We start from the raw sequence: 17,140 nt of genomic DNA, 5'->3' as shown, positions 1-17,140 counted from the left end.
CATAAAAAAAATATGTTCAAGCAGCAAAAGCACTCCATTCACTATGTTATATGATGTTAGGAGGGTAAAATGGACCAGTGAACTCATCACCATCTTAAAATCAAGCTGTTTTCCTTTAATATAGAGAAAGCATTTTTGGGGATCTGGTCACAACATTAAATTATTCTATGCAATTATCATTATAAAGATGGCAGCATGTTTGGCGAGGTGCCAGTATATGTTTAAAGAGACAGTTCAATCAAAAATTTAAATTCTGTCATCATTTACATTATTTCCTCTTTATTTATTTTTACAAATCTACTTTACGCCCGTTTCACACATACTCCGTTTGCAGTGCGTATGCGGTGCGTATTTTTTTCCGTACCCATGTTAACGGATTACAGCTTTCACACTGCACGCGGATGCTGTCCGTCAGTCCGTTCCAGGTGCGGTGCGTCTGCAGCAGTCCGGCGATCGTTTCCGTACCGAGTCTATTTTTTGCTGTGCTGCACTGCGGAATTAAAGCGACAGCACATTGTTCGCTTTAAAATAAACATGTACTAACGCGAAAATCTAGTAATTTTATCACATATGCATATAATTTAAAATATACTCTGTTTCAAAGTCAACACATGGCTTTTTTTTCTCGGGTAAAGCAAGGAAACGACACCTTACCTGGCATTTAGGTTTAAAAAAAAATGAAATAATGGAGAGCACGTACGTTCCTGGAGGTCGAAAAACAAAGGTCTTTATGACCTGCTTTTAAAAGGATTTAAAAACGAAAGAAAAGACGAGAGTCGGCTGTTTTTGTATATAGCCTATTGTAAGTTTCTAATTTAAAATGTTTATAGGCTATAAGTTATATTTAAATGTTTTGCCACTTGTGTGAGCTAAATCTAAAATATAGGCTATATAAATATAAAGTAATGAATTGAATAAAACGTTGTTTAAATGTAGGCTACTACGTTAAAACGTGACATCTATGAAAGTGTAAAAAAAGAGAATTGCAATTCTGACAAGCCATGTTCAGTAACAACTTTTGGATTTGAAATAAAAATAAAAAAAATGCATAAATGCTGTGTTTGTGGTATACAACCGCGGATCAGTTGCGCGCTGCAAACGCAGCATATATGAAAGCACAACAGCGCGTGCTGCTCCTGCACCGCATACGCACCGCAACACGCATCGCATACGCACTGCAGACGGAGTATGTGTGAAACGGGCGTTACTCTTTCCCTGCCTTTGACTGAATTTTCCAGCTATCCATGTTTTCACTGTTAAACAGTAGGTGGCGCTATAACACATCATCTAGTACAGAATCTCCGGGTCAAAACACAGGAGAAGAAGAAGCTGAAACAAGTAATAGAATATTGCTCACATAAATGTAAAATAATGCGATCATCAAACATTAATCAGCATATAAATCAAAACTGCCTAATTTTACCAAATTAAATGTCGAACCCATGAAGAGGAAACGATTGTGAAGCTTTGGTGGTGTTGATGGACTCCATCTACTCCATCTGTGCTTTGATCGAAGTTCTGAATCTGATCATGGCCTAGTCTTTGACAAAACTGCGATTTTCTCATCTTTTTGTTTAAAATGTCGCCTTTCTTTATGAAACTTACATTCAAGTGTTGATAAAAAAAGAATACATGAAGCTAGAATAAAATGTTTTTAAAATTAGTTAAAGTACTAAGAAAGGCATATTTGAAGTATAAAATAAATTATATCTACATTTGAACATAGTAGTATATATTGAAAGTGCAAAAATAATATATAAATAGTAAACTATATAGTAAAATTTTATGTTCACTTAAAGAAAACTGACAAGTATACTTGCAGTATAAAACTACTAAACTATAGTTTACTGAGAGTACACTTCAAAGTGTACATTTATAAACAAAAAATGTACTACTTGTATCAAAATAGTAAACTACTATATTTATAAGTTCACTTGAGAAACGTGAGAAATGAGAAACGTAGTTGTGCACTTAAAGTTTACTACTGTTACACTTATAGTACACTTAAACGTTTACTTTTATATACTAAAATTGGGCCAATTTATTCCCAAGCAGTATTAAAATAGTGCACTTACAAGTTTACTGCTAGTACACATTGATATTAGTATACTTACTAAATGACGTATACTTAAAAATATTCTTGAATGTTACTTAAGTTTACTTCATAAAATGAACTTGAAGTATACTTCTTTTTCGTAGGGGAATCCCTTTAAGCAATGTGTTGAGGAGGGAAAGAAACTGCATCTGCAAACGTGAGTATCAAATTAATTTCTTTCAGGTAGAGCACACCCCAGATTGGGCCACAAATCCTTCCAATTTTACCATGCGCACACAACCTCAGACTATAGAGTGAGCAGTAGGCTATTACAGATTAGACTGGTCATGCGCGAGTAAATCCAACGCATATCCTTAAAGGCCAGAGGACCCTTTCCTATCCTTCGCTCTTTTTTATATTCAGATTATGTCAGCATGTTTGCTGCACGCATGCAAACGCAGAGAATAATGAAAACAATATTTCCGCTGCAGAAAATACTCATATTTTGCTTTTGATTATGAGATGGCATTAGCATATTGAAGAGGCTAGCACATTTCTGCTTGCACATGAGAAGACAAATATATTTCTTAATAACACCAAAGCTCAGAGTCCTCCGTCCACTTCCCTTGGGAGTCCTTTTCATTTCTCCGCAAGCTTTTTAATCACCCCTTGTCCCCTAATCAAGTTCCTTTCCGTCAATCTCAGCGGCACTATTCCTCATCTCAGCCGGAGCCCACCGAACCAGCACTCCTTCCCGCTCGCTAGATTTATGGACCGTATAGCGGAGGAACCAAGCCCCCCAAAGCCATGGTGGCCATGACAACAGTAACTGGAGATGACAAAGTGGTCTTTGTTTAAAAGGTTGAGGTCAAGGTTCTTATTTCGCTTCAGTGGTAGAAAGTCTTTGACTGTCATGGTCAATATTCTCTAGGTTTGGTAAAAATGGATAATGGCAGTTGTAAATAGAGATGTCGTTATTCATCCATCTCAGGGACTCAATGTTTTGTCAATCATCTGGTCTCAGGCATCTGCATCCAAACTCTCATTTCACATAAGAAAATAGGTACCCAGCAAATAATTTTGCATTTCAAAAACTTCTAATAGCCATCCAAACACAGCCATGACATCTAGGTTAAAACAATGCACAATGTGAGCTGTCAGTGAAAATTTAATTGACGTCTAACCATAGCACAAAAATAGACTAGTCATCTAGAACATGTCAAAGAAATGAAACCAAACACCTTAATCACTGGTGACTTTGCTTACATGATAGAATATTATAGGGGAGAGCGGGGCTCAACCTAACGCTTTTTGACTTTCTCAGTTTGTGTAAATCCACTTGGGGTTCAGAGTATTTCTTTTTTCCCACATGAATTGCACACATCTATTACAATTATGTGGTTTTGTTTCATTAATACAGTGTATACTTTTTTCTTGATTTACCCCGAAAGAATGGAAGTGAAATGCCATATGTGACAACATGCCCCATAGTACATTGTAAAATGCGAGGGGCACATTGTAACATGGCCAAATGACAGCTTAAAATGTTACCGATATAATCAAAAAAATATTCAAGACAAACTAAAATATTTTGTCAATAAAATTGACTTTTTAAAATAAAATAATGGCATTTTTAATTATTAAAAATATAAATAATTTTGAGTTTGACAGCAAACACATTGCTAAATACAGCTACACAGCATAGTTAAAAACATAATAATAATGAGTTTTTTCTGAACATTGACTCTCAGTAATTATTCACCTTTTTCTCATGGTTTCTCAATAGAATTAATAAAAGTATAGAATAAAATAGCATATTTCTAGGGGCTCATTGTAACGCAATGTGTCCCACCTGCGCAACTGGGATTTAAACCCTCGTATGTGTTTTCTGCTAGTTAGATAAGCATTAAAGGGGTACTTCAGCGCTGGGAAGATGAATGTGCATTTAAACTGGGTCATTTATGTAGTAGAAATGTGAAATTATTTTTGAATTTGGTGCCTTCTAGACTGAGAAAAGACAGAATTTTTTTTTTGTCTCATGTGGATGAAAGACAACAACTCCCAGAATGCACTTGCTTCGCTGCCCTACGAGGCCACTCCCAAAGTCACGGCTACTGGTTATCACTTGCCCACCGCGGCACCGCCCCCACTGTCGTTTTGATATTCATAATACAATCTTTTTGTTCAGTTAGAGAACAGACTCTACAATTAAAAACTGAACGTGTCTTTTCAATAAAGTGAGAGTGAGCCGAACGAAAGTCACGTCACAGACGCAGCAGGAGTCAGATTTCATTCATCACGAGAGAAGAGCTGAGCAGAGCTGAGGTAAGCGCGGCAGTCATTCACGATGTGTGTCCAGTCTGGCGCGTTTTCAGATCATGCCTATGGAAGCTTAAATTTCATAGGAATTCATTGAAAAGTTGAAACACTCACTTTGCTCTTTACCGTTCTGTTATTAATGCCCGAGCCGAGCGGCAGCGGGCGTGCGCATTTACATTCTGTGAGTGAAATCCCACCCCTATGGGCGGGTTGATAACATGCGGAACTAGCTCCTTCTACTGGCTGTAGTCTATTAGCCTGGTTTTACCAGACTCTCGTACATTTCATTTGTACATAGAGTCTGGCCACTCTCCATTGACAAGCATTTACTTCCTTGAAGGCGGGTCCTCTGTTGAAGTTTAAAACTATTGGATCTGCCAAGAGTCACTCTGGATCTGCCTAACCAATCGCTAACGTTTGGTCGTGACGTATGTCACGCGTCGTTCGCCTTAGATTCTCACATTAACTGAGCACACCACCTCAGTGTCAGTGATAAAACCTTGTGCATTCGGATTGTTATTTATTCACGGTGGAGAGGAGAGTTTTGTGATCGGAACGCGCTGCTCTCGTGGTGCATATCTCGTGCAATCATAACATGATTGTATGCTGTCAATAAAATGTCATATGCTTAGTATGATAAGAATAAATCCTGCCTTGAATAACAGCCCAATTCAAATGTTTACGTGCTTTTCTTCTTTTATTTTTTGAGCGGTGGTGAAATATTTTGCTCTTGTAAACACTTGCCAGTATTTAAAGATATACAAGTCTAGAAATGCAAATTACAGCTCACGCAACCGCACAGTGCTCTGAAAGGGTCTATAAAGGATATAAACAGTGAGTTTTGAAGTGATATATTCTTGAAAACTCAGAGATGGGGATTCGGACAGCAACTACATTACCACACGACCTTGGTGTTTGTCAAAAGTCGATAATTCAGCCTGGGTGACGATAAAAATGACGATATTTGCATCATCTGAGGTTTTTTCCCAGGAACAAAATGCATAATTATCTCGAGGGGCATGAGGGGGGAAGTACGATAATTCGAATATACTACCGGGTTTCTACTGATGCAAAGCTTAATGCTAAAGTAACCCTTTAAAGAACGATCTCAACTGTTAAATAACAGATATAAGATTACAATAATATCAGGTCTGCCTTATTTAAAAAAAAAACACAAAAAACAGAGATTAAAAATAAACTTAAGAAATGTACTTTTTCTATGGTTAAATAAATGTTCAGTGATATCTTCCAAAGTTTTTTTTTAATTTCGGCGCAATTTTTTCTCTAAATAATGTTGATATGGCAATTAGTAAATACACTACGTTTCGTCATCCTGGCACGTGTGTAAATTTTTAAACCATGTGTTGTTACAACTAGATTGTGCCAGCTCAAAAGTTATTTTGGCAAAAACTACATGAAATTCAAGGTTATTTTGGCTGGAGGTGGATTACTCATAGCCAGACTATATTGGGTCTACAGGGACCCGAGACAGTGAAATGACAGCTATTGCTTGCTGGGTATTTAGGCTTTTTTGGTATTTCTTTAAATATCCGTAATCCCTTGATTTTTAGTTGCTGTCATAACACAAATTTTCAGGCAACTGGGCTATTCTAGAAGATATAACAAGACAATGTCACTGTTAAGGGTCTTACACCTTTGAGGGAAACTTATTTGAGTCTACAAACCAATTAAAAATCTTTTTTGTCGTGGTCGTGTGAAAGGTTTCTTATCTGCCACTCTGCTTCTTCACACAATGGTGTCCTTGGAAAGAATGTCTTACACCGCCGACTTACAACAGTGCACGTCAATCTGTCTCATGTCTGACGTGTGTGAGGTGAAAAATGGTTGTCTCCTCCACTTCCCCACTGTGAATGTGGCCCATTTCTTACTGTCATCATTAGACTGTTTCCTCTCAGAATACTGCCACTCACCTTGCTCTTAACCCTGTATCCCCTTCCATTTTAGTTTGCCATTAGCACTGGAGAAATGCACATTCATCTTCATTTGCACACCTCTAAAAAGCAGACTAATCACATCGCTGCAATTATGTGTGCACCTTGTATATATTCTGCCATTTAAAAGAAATGACTTCAAAGAAATCAGCTATAAATGCCTAACCGTTCACTGCCACACAGACAGAAATACCCAGGGTTCAATCCAAACATGGCAGTGTTTAGCTATACATAAGCAGATGCCACTTGTACTCCAAAAGTAACCACATGCACTCTAAGAAGAAAAGGTTTTGTATAGAACTTTAAAGGGTTCTGTCAGGCGTTCCATATATTGAACCTTTAAGGGCTTCCTATTATTGGAACATATTATGGATTTAGTTTAAATAATTGAATTTAGTTTATATTCGTTTTTCAATTTGAATTAAATGTCATGAATGAAAAAGCTCTTAAACATACTTTATCGCTAGAATTTTTCTTTTTAAAAATAACCTGTTAAACATTGAAGGTGCCCTAGATTGAAAAAATGAATTAACCTTGGCATAGTTGAATAACAAGAGGGATCTTAGGGATTTCTTATTCTTTATGTAATAAAGAGATTTAAGAAATGAGTTAAATTAAATTTCAAAGTGGGTGTAGGATGGGATACTGTTTGCAAATGTTTACTTATGAATGAAGATTTTTACATATAAAATAAAAAAATTACAACATATTCCAGGGGTCTATTTTTTTATATTGTTATAATAAAAAAATAATTTATTTTAAACGGAAAGTGTGTGTCACATTGGCAAAATCAAATATGTGAGAACCTAGGTCAAACCAAAATTGTTTGGACATAGGGTAACCACCATGGCAAAATAGGTGAATCTCAACATAACACCGACTGTGACGCAACAGTCGGGATCATTAATCTATCTATCTATCTATCTATCTATCTATCTATCTATCTATCTATCTATCTATCTATCTATCTATCTATCTATCTATCTATCTATCTATCTATCTATCTATCTATCTATCTATCTATCTATCTATCTATCTATCTATCTATCTATCTATCTATCTATCTATCTATCTCTGTTTGTCTGGAACAGGACAGGGACATACAATACAGCTACATCAGATGGTGTCTCTCTCCACCACCAGATATCATCCACATTCAGAGCACATGAGCGGGGCTCCCTCCACACCGCTGCTCTGGAGCCTGAAATTGCTCATTCCCTCAGGCAGCCCCTGCAGACCAGCACATGCTGGCTGCTATTGAGTAGTACAGGGTACAGTTCTATTTACATTTTTTTTTTTTTTTTATCATCCAGCATGACATATTAAGGTTCCTCCATCAAGTACGGAGCAAAACTCAAGCAGAACCATAGGATCCGTCATTCGATTGCTTTGTAAATAACGGTATCTATTTCTCCAGAGCGGCTCTCCTCTAGGTCGCTAGAGTTCAGTCTGCTGTTGACTGGCATTGTCTCATATTTTTTCCCCCCAGAAACCATAAAAATTGCTTGTTACCGGCTTCACACTTTCAGGTATTTCTGAAAAGCTGGGTGTGTTGATTCTGTCTGCACACCTTCCGTTGAAAACACCATCTGGACTATCTGACAGCCCTCTCAGCCATTCTACAAGGCTTCAGAATCCCTAGCGCTAATTTATTTTGACCCCAAAGCTCTCACACCGGGGTTTCATGGTAGCGATTCTGAAAAACAGGTGCACTGATGATGAGAGTCGCGCTGTCCTTGCACCCAGAATACTACAATGAACACAACTAGCTCATCTAACCTCATTACAAGTGTGTGTCAAGACTATTGCCTTCATATGCCCAAATCGGTTCAGAGGTTCATGTGAAAGCAAATATAATTACAGAATGGTAACAAGTCTCGTAAGATAATTTAACAGACAAAATGCAGCATGAAAGCCATAACAAATACACTGGCTCTGACAAACGTTGTGCTGCTTTCCTTCTGATTAAGTTACATTTTTCACTAATTGTTATAGCGGCTTATGGTGCTTTTTTGTCTTGATATTTGCACTTTGTTTCTTTATACATGTATGTTGTGTCAATACTTTTTGTATTCATATTTTTTAGTGCTGGGCAGTGGGCAAATTAACGCATTAACGCGGGCGATTAATTTGTTCAGTTTAACGCATTAAAAATATTTAACGCAGCGTCCGTTTTTATATCCATTTTTGCCTAGCGTTACATTATATGATCACGCTCTTATTCATGTAAATGCTTTTAAACAATCTAAGCCCGACAAGACACAAGAGAACGCGCTGTATGTCAATGTCCTGTCTGTGTGGGTGCCTCAATCGGCTCCCCAGTTCACTGATCAGGGAGTCAGCTTGTCTTGCTATCACCAGACCAAGCTCAATTTATGATTGAACATTGGTTTGGGGAGTCTGCTCTGTATTTTCTACTGCACAAGAGGCGTGATAAACAAGCATAAATTAAATTACTCTGTACACAATTGGATAGTCCTTCAACCAATTAGACCACAAAAGAGGCGTGATCAACGGGCAACGACCCATCGCTTCTCTATCCGTCATCGTGTTAAACCCGCCAATAGCACGCCAGGTGGATAAGCCAGTCTGTGATTGGTTCCCGCAAAAGTGTAACAGAAGCAGTAGAATTAATGTACAGTTCCCTTTCAAGGGAACTCCCGTTGCATCGAATGACGCTATGGGGAACGCTTGCGTGATGAAGTCATGAAGCACATGTGAAATCAGTCCAATAGTGTGAGGGAACGTCAGAGGCGGATGACGTCATGAACCAGGAAGTAAAAAGCCTGCCAAAACAAAGCCGCGCTAGCTTCTGTTGTCTTCAGTAGTGCTTTGTGTGATCAGTGATTCAGTGTTTTTCTAGTTCAGTAAAATAACTTTAAACAACACTATGGCGGATAAGCAGCAGTTTAGAGTGTGTGTTCACCCTTGCCCTTGTTTCATTACGGGTGGACACACACACATTCTTTGTGTTGCTTGTTTGGGAGAGGAGCATGCACGGTCAGCGCTCGAGGGCGCTGGCTGTGAGCACTGCGAGGTGCTTCCTTTACGGACACTCCGATCCCGCCTGGCGTTCTTTCGCGAGGACGTTCAGGCTCGCGTTCCTCAGGGCTCTGGTCCAGCTGCTGCTGAGGCACAGCGGCGATCACAGTCCTGGGGTTCGCAAATGGATGTATCAGCGAGGATAGAGACGGGCCCAGCCTTATCTCTTCCTTCACCTGATAGATCCAGTGCCTTTTCTCAGGGTTTGGAAGCATGCGCTGCGGTTTCTTCCGCCCCGATTGAGGCACCTCTGATGCAGCTTTCCAGTTCTGAGGATCTGGAAAGTGTTAGTGTCAGAGAAATAGAGGATTCGCCACCTCAGTCACAAGCATTTGAAGAGCTAGTTGAGGTTGTGACACGGGCTGTAGAGCGATTAAACATTGATTGGCCCGCTAATAAGCAGGACGTTCGTTCAAAAAGCAAGTTAGACGAACGTTATCTGCCGACTCGATCACAACCTCAACGCCGGGGTCTGCCGTTTTTCCCTGATCTCCACACTGAGGTGTCGAGATCATGGGAGAAACCAGTTTCATATAGGGTGTATAGTGCACAAACATCAAACTATTCCACTATATTAAACTATAAAGAGCACGGTTATGGGGAGATGCCCAAAATAGAAGATCATTTAGCAAGCTATTTATCCCCTGATTCGGCATCTTCCCTAAAGGCCCCGGCATTACCCACTAAGCCAGTTCGCACAACATCTGCTCTAGTGGGTAAGGCTTATTCAGCTTCTGGTCAGGCTGCAGCATGCTTACACACCATGTCGCTGTTGCAGGCCTACCAGGCTGAATTATTAAGTGATATTGATGAGGGTGGGGGAATTGGGCCCGAAGTAGTATGTGAGCTACGTCGGGCCACAGATTTGTCTCTTAGGGCTACCAAGGAGACGGCTAAATCAATCGGCCGCTCTATGGCAGCCTTGGTGGCTACTGAGAGACATCTCTGGCTGAATCTCAGTTCGATTAAGGAGAAAGATAAGAACTTTCTGATGGACGCGCCCGTGTCTCCTTCGGGCCTCTTCGGCAACACAGTTAATGCTGTTGTTGAGAGGTTCCAGGAGGCATCCAAACAGACGGTCGCGTTCCAGAAGCTCCTCCCCCGCCGCTCACATTTCACTGGGGCTGCCGATCACAGAGAGCAGCCCCAAACATCAAAAGCCAGCTCTTCATACCGTGCCACTCAGAAACAGAGTGTGGCTTCCCGTGCTCCCCCTCAGAAAGATTGGGGACACGGGAAGCGCAATCTGCCGCAGCCTTCGAGGGGTAAGACGGATCTGCGGACCGTCATTACTTCCAAGAAGGCTGCGGGGAAAAGGTCCTGACGCCCGAGGGGTCAGGATTATGGGGGCGTTCCTCCCCGAAGGGAAGCAGTGTACACCTCATTATACGGTGCCTCTCTCCCTTCGGCGCCCTCTGGAGGTCGGTCTGCCAACCCTGCCACCTCTGGTGTTACAGGGCGCAGCGGTCTCCCAAGAGTGTGTATCCCAGGGTCCACCCAGAAATGTAGTGGTCCTGGGCTGCATGCCCCCTCTAAGGAGGGTCCTAGAGCAGTCAGTTCAGGTGTTCCCTGCCGGTTCGCCGTTACAGGGCACCGTTCTGACAGTTCAACAAAAACCAGAAGCCATTCTCGAGAGGATGGTACCTCTAGAAAACTTCTTGGCAGCGTGGAAGCTACTGCCAAATGTTTCTTGTTGGGTCCTGCACACTATAGAAAAAGGGTATCAAATACAGTTCGGGTCTCGCCCGCCCAGGTTTATGGGGGTCCTACCCACAGTGGTGGGCCCCGAGCAGGTTCTGGTAATGGAACAAGAAGTAAAAGCCCTGTTAGAGAAAGGGGCCATAGAATATGTACCTCACTCAGACAGGGAAGCCGGGTTTTACAGCCGGTACTTCATAGTTCCAAAGAAGGATGGGGGTCTGCGTCCCATTTTAGATCTTCGGGTGCTGAACGAGGCGGTCATGCAACTCAAGTTCAAGATGTTAACCTTGAGACAAATCGTGCCACAGATCAGGTCCGAGGACTGGTTTGTCACGATAGATCTCAAGGACGCATATTTCCACATTTCCATCCTTCCATATCACAGGAAGTTCCTGAGGTTTGCTTTCGGGGGGAAAGCATACCAATACAGAGTTCTTCCATTCGGTCTAGCACTTTCACCCCGCACTTTCACAAAATGCGTAGATGCAGCCCTGGCGCCTATGCGCCTGCAGGGGATTCGTATCATGAATTACATCGACGATTGGTTGATTCTAGCTCATTCGCATCAGGCAGCGGTTCGGCATCGAGATGTCGTTCTCGCTCACATGAAGGAGTTGGGGTTACAGCTGAACGCCAAAAAGAGTGTGCTTTCTCCACTTCAGAGGACCACTTTTCTAGGCGTGGTATGGGATTCAGTGTCGATGCAGGCGCGCCTGTCACCGGCACGGATAGAGTCTATACTGTCAGCAGTAAAGAGATTAAAACTAGGCCAGTCACTCACTATAAAACAGTTTCAAAGAATTCTGGGTCTGATGGCAGCAGCATCCAAAGTGATACCTTTTGGACTGCTGTACATGAGACCCCTACAGTGGTGGCTCAGAACCAAAGGGTTTTCCCCGAAGGGCAACCCCTTTCGCATGATCAGGGTCACGCGGCGCTGCTTACGTGCCCTGGTTATGTGGAAGAAACCTTGGTTCCTGTCCCAGGGTCCTGTGTTGGGAGCTTCTGGTCGTCGCAAGATGCTAACGACAGATGCTTCTCTCACAGGCTGGGGAGCGGTCCTGGAGGGTCGCTCAGCTCAGGGTCTGTGGGGAGACCACCATCTCTCGTGGCACATCAATCGCCTGGAGATGTTGGCAGTGTTTCTTGCCCTCAAGAATTTCCTCACAGACCTCAGGGGCCAGCATGTGCTGGTTCGTACGGACAACACATCGGTGGTCGCCTATATAAATCACCTGGCTGAGGCCCGGGGAATGGAGGCTCCACCCCGAGGTGGTGGAGCAGATTTGGAGGGTGTTCGGCCGGGCTCAAGTGGATCTGTTTGCGTCTCGAGAGACGTCTCACTGTCCACTCTGGTTCTCCCTCACGCATCCAGCTCCGCTGGGGCTGGATGCTATGGTACAGGCGTGGCCGAGGCTGCGCCTGTATGCTTTTCCCCCGATCGCTCTGCTCCCGGAATTTCTGGAGATAGTTCGCAGGGACCAAGTGCGCCTTATTCTGATAGCCCCGCGTTGGCCGGGCAGGGTATGGTTTACCAATGTAGTGTCGCTCCTCGACGGGCATCCACTCCAGTTGCCGGTCAGGAGGGACCTTCTGTCCCAAGCAGAGGGGTCAATATTCCACCCCCGTCCAGAACTATGGAATCTATGGGCGTGGCCTCTGAGGGGGCCCAGCTCATAAGGTCGGGTCTTTCAACCGAGGTTGTAGATACCATTCTTCACTCCAGAGCTCCATCCACGAGGAAGCTTTACGCTCTGAAATGGACAGTGTTCACTTCTTGGTGTAGTAGCCGTCACCAGGACCCAGTTAACTGCCCGGTTGGTACAGTGCTGGAGTTCCTGCAGGAACGGTTTAATGCAGGTCTATCCCCCTCCACATTGAAAGTGTATGTGGCGGCCATTGGTGCTTACCACACTCTTCTGGGTGGGTTATCTGTGGGTAAAGATCCGTTGGTGTCTCGTTTCCTTCGTGGTACTTTGAGGCTGAGGCCTGTAGTTCGCACCAGGGTGCCGGCGTGGGACCTGGCTACGGTCCTCCAGGGCCTGTCCCAGGCTCCCTTTGAGCCGCTGGAAGAGGTTCAGGCTAAGTTTCTGACTTTAAAAACTCTGTTCCTCCTTGCTATTTCATCTCTTAAGAGGATAGGAGATCTTCAGGCTCTTTCTGTTGCACCCTCGTGCTTAGAGTTTGCACCTGGCATGGTCAAGGCTTTCCTTCATCCTAGGCCAGGTTATATTCCTAAGGTCCCTACTAACGTAGCTAGATCTATTATTCTTCAGGCCTTCTGTCCTCCACCTTTCCTCAATCCGGACCAGGAGAAAAATAATTTGCTTTGCCCTGTGAGGGCTTTAGATGCGTATGTCCACAGAGCTGCCCTGTGGCGTAAAACAGAACAACTGTTCGTGTGCTTCGGGCCCCCCAACAAGGGGTCCCCAGCATCTAAGCAAAGAATGAGCAAGTGGGTGGTTGAGACTATCTCACTGGCTTATGAGTCGGTCGGACGGCCTTCTCCCTTGGCCGTCCGGTCCCACTCTACTAGGAGTATGGCGGCCTCTAAGGCCCTTATTTCAGGAGTGGCTCTGCAGGACGTTTGTGATGCGGCGGGTTGGTCCTCACCGCATACATTCGTCAGGTTCTACTCTTTGGACTTGGACTCTACACCAGGGTCTGGGGTTTTGTCGTCCTAGTGCTGCTTTTTCTCACTGGACAGGCACGTCTCGCTATGGTGGCGTTGGTATTAACGTTCCCCATAGCGTCATTCGATGCAACGGGAGTTCCCTTGAAAGGGAACGCCTCGGTTACGACTGTAACCTCGGTTCCCTGAAGAGGGAACGAGCGTTGCATCGTCCTGCCATATCTCCTACATGCCTGTCAAAGCGACTACTTCAGACTTTCGAAGCTAGCGCGGCTTTGTTTTGGCAGGCTTTATACTTCCTGGTTCATGACGTCATCCACCTCTGACGTTCCCTCACACTATTGGACTGATTTCACATGTGCTTCATGACTTCATCACGCAAGCGTTCCCCATAGCGTCATTCGATGCAACGCTCGTTCCCTCTTCAGGGAACCGAGGTTACAGTCGTAACCGAGGCGGTTTCCAGACTGAGTTGCAGGGCGAAATCAAATCGCCGGCAGATCAGGCTGGGTTTACCCAGTCTAGGAGTCAGCCACATTCATGTACACGATATACTGATTCATCACCTAGGAAGCCAATCGAGGGACACCCTGACACACACATGCAGCGGCCGATGTCTGTCATTAATGTTCATCAAAGAACAATGGAAACAGAATTTTTTTTAGCTTTAATGATGATTCATCTATATTTCATTTATTATTACACTCTAAAAAATGCTGGGTTCAAATAACTCAAGTTGGGTTGCAAATGGACTAACCCAGCAATTGGGTTGTTTTAACCCAGTGGTTGGGTTAAATGTTTGCTTAAAACAACCCAATCGCTGGGTTAAAACAACCCAATTTCTGGGTTAGTCCATTTGCAACCCAACTTGGGTTATTTTGAACCCAGCATTTTTTTAAAGTGTATGTCTGCAGTTAAGAAAGGTGTTGATAACTTTATTCAATTTCTAGTCTAACAGGGAAGGTCATGGGTAAATATAACATTTATTATAATGGGTTTATGTAAAGATTGTTTTAAGTTCGATTAAATTAAAAAAATATATATATTTTTTTAAAGCCTAATAAATGTTGAAATTGGTAGCTTTCAGTTATACTGTAATGTATTGTCGTTAATGTTTCATAGAGACATTAGTATCCCTTCATTCATAAAAAAGATGCAATTATAACAAATATTTAAAATATGCTGTCTTTAAATTGTTTCTTCATTAATTTGGAGAGTAACTGAAATTATCACAATATAAAAATATAAAAAACTCCAATGTTTTTTAATTGCGATTAATCATGATTAATTACAGAAAAATGCGATGAATTAGTTAATTTTTTTAATCGATTCACAGCACTAATATTTTTACATTTTAATTGCACAGAATCTGCGATTGTAGTCCCTGTACATGCATGTATGGCTCCTCTTGTGCAGCAATACATTTTTTTTTTTTGTAAATGCAGCTTTTTATGGAAAATAACATGGTGGGATCTTTATTAATCTTTCTCTGCAATAATAACAATGAAAATAAATGCTTGATGCAAGGATCTCAAATTAGGACCACATTACATCAATATGTTACCATTTAAAATCTTCCAAAGTTTGACAGGCTACATCGATTAGTATTGAGATAATGCTGTAATGTATCTCTACTGCAGCACTCAAGATAATTCACCCATAAAACAAATATTTATAAATAGGTGAAAAATAAATAAAAGCTCTCCCCTGCTGAGTATGTTTGGCACTTTAAAACCAATTTTCTGCCATTTAACTTGAGTAAATTCTCCCCTATAGCAAGAAACCATAGTGCTAAATCCTCAAATTAACAATTATTTGATATAATAATTTGTTATATGGTGTCTCTGTAAAGTAAAGCATACAGAGTAAACTTTGAGAGCTTTCATTGTTTGTTAGAACTCCCTGTGAATAAAGAGATTCATTTTAGGCTTTTAAATGTAAACTGTCACCAACAACACAACCAATTTAAACAGGTGATAATTATGAATACTTTTTTTCACCTTCATGATATGATCATTTACGCTGAAGAATCAATCAAATCAGACATATATTTGGCATCATATTTCCATTTTCTTGCAATAATAAAACTGTAATATTTGTCCAGATAATGTTGATGATATTAATAGCCTTGCCATTGCTAGTTAGCTATATAAGGTGCCTTTCAGAAAACTAAAGCACAAAAGATATCTGGCTTCAGAAACATTTAACCAGCTTAACAAGCAAGTCTAAAGGAAGTTAAATACTGAATTATCGCACAGTAAGCTGTCTGACCCATTTCTAAAGCAATCGTTTCATGTGTTGAAATGCCAGTCGCTGTGTAATTATGGCATTTGTTTATCAAATATGACAGGCAAAAGAGAAACCATAGCAAGGTCTTTGTTAGGCTGAGATAGCTGTTATTAGCCATGATAAATTTAGCGCTGTGTACCCAACTCTGAGGTTATTGAAGGATAGGGATTATGAATCAAGGTTAGTTTATAATTAGCAGTTTAGGCTAAGATTTATTTTGAAGGGACGTTTCTGCAACTCACCCTCATGTTGTTCCAAATCAATATGATTTTCTTTCTCCCATAGACCGAAAAAGCAGACATTAGACAGGATGTTCATGAAAACCTTCCACAACAACTTAAGAAAATATGTAAGCTTAAAAACGTAATAAAACTAAATAGTGGACTTCTTTGAAAGAACACTCAATGTATTTATAGCACAGATAATAATGCAATTCTTATATACATCAGGATTTAGTGCTTTGTGCATGTGTTTAATTTAAAGGGTTAGTTCACCCAAAAATGAAAATTCTGTCATTAATTACTTAATTGCTCTGAAAGGCCTCCATTGGCACAATGCATGGTTCACTCGCAAGACCCTTAAAAGGTACTAAAGACGTCGTTACAAAGTCCATCTCACTACAGTGGTTCTAAAACAACTTTATGAATCGGCGAGAATAGTTTTTGTGCGCAAAAAAACCCTAAATAACAACTTATATAGTGATGACGATTTCAAAACAAGGCATCATGAAGCTTCGAAGCATTATGAATCAGTGAGTCGAATCAGCAGTTTGGATCGCCAAATTTCAGCAGTTTGACGGTTTGACACGCGATCCGAATCATGATTCGACTCACTGATTCATAACGCTTCGAAGCTTCATGATGCCTTGTTTTGAAATCGTCATCACTATATAAGTCGTTTTTTAGGGTTTTTGTGCACACAAAAACTATTCTCACCGATTCATAAAGTTATTTTAGAACCACTGTAGTGAGATGGACTTTGTAATGACGTCTTTAGTACCTTTTAAGGGTCTTGCGAGTGAACCGTGCATTGTGCCAATGGAGGCCTTTCAGAGCCATCAGATTTCAACTAAAATATCTTCATTTGTGTTCTGAAGATGAACGGAGGTCTTACGGGTGTCGAACGACATGAGGGTAAGTAATTAATGACAGAATTTTCATTTTTGGGTGA

Source organism: Gobio gobio (genome assembly GCF_949357685.1).
Source record: "Gobio gobio genome assembly, chromosome: 6".
In the NCBI taxonomy this organism is placed as follows: Eukaryota; Metazoa; Chordata; class Actinopteri; order Cypriniformes; family Gobionidae; genus Gobio; species Gobio gobio.
Note: the sequence above shows the minus strand (reverse complement) of the source record.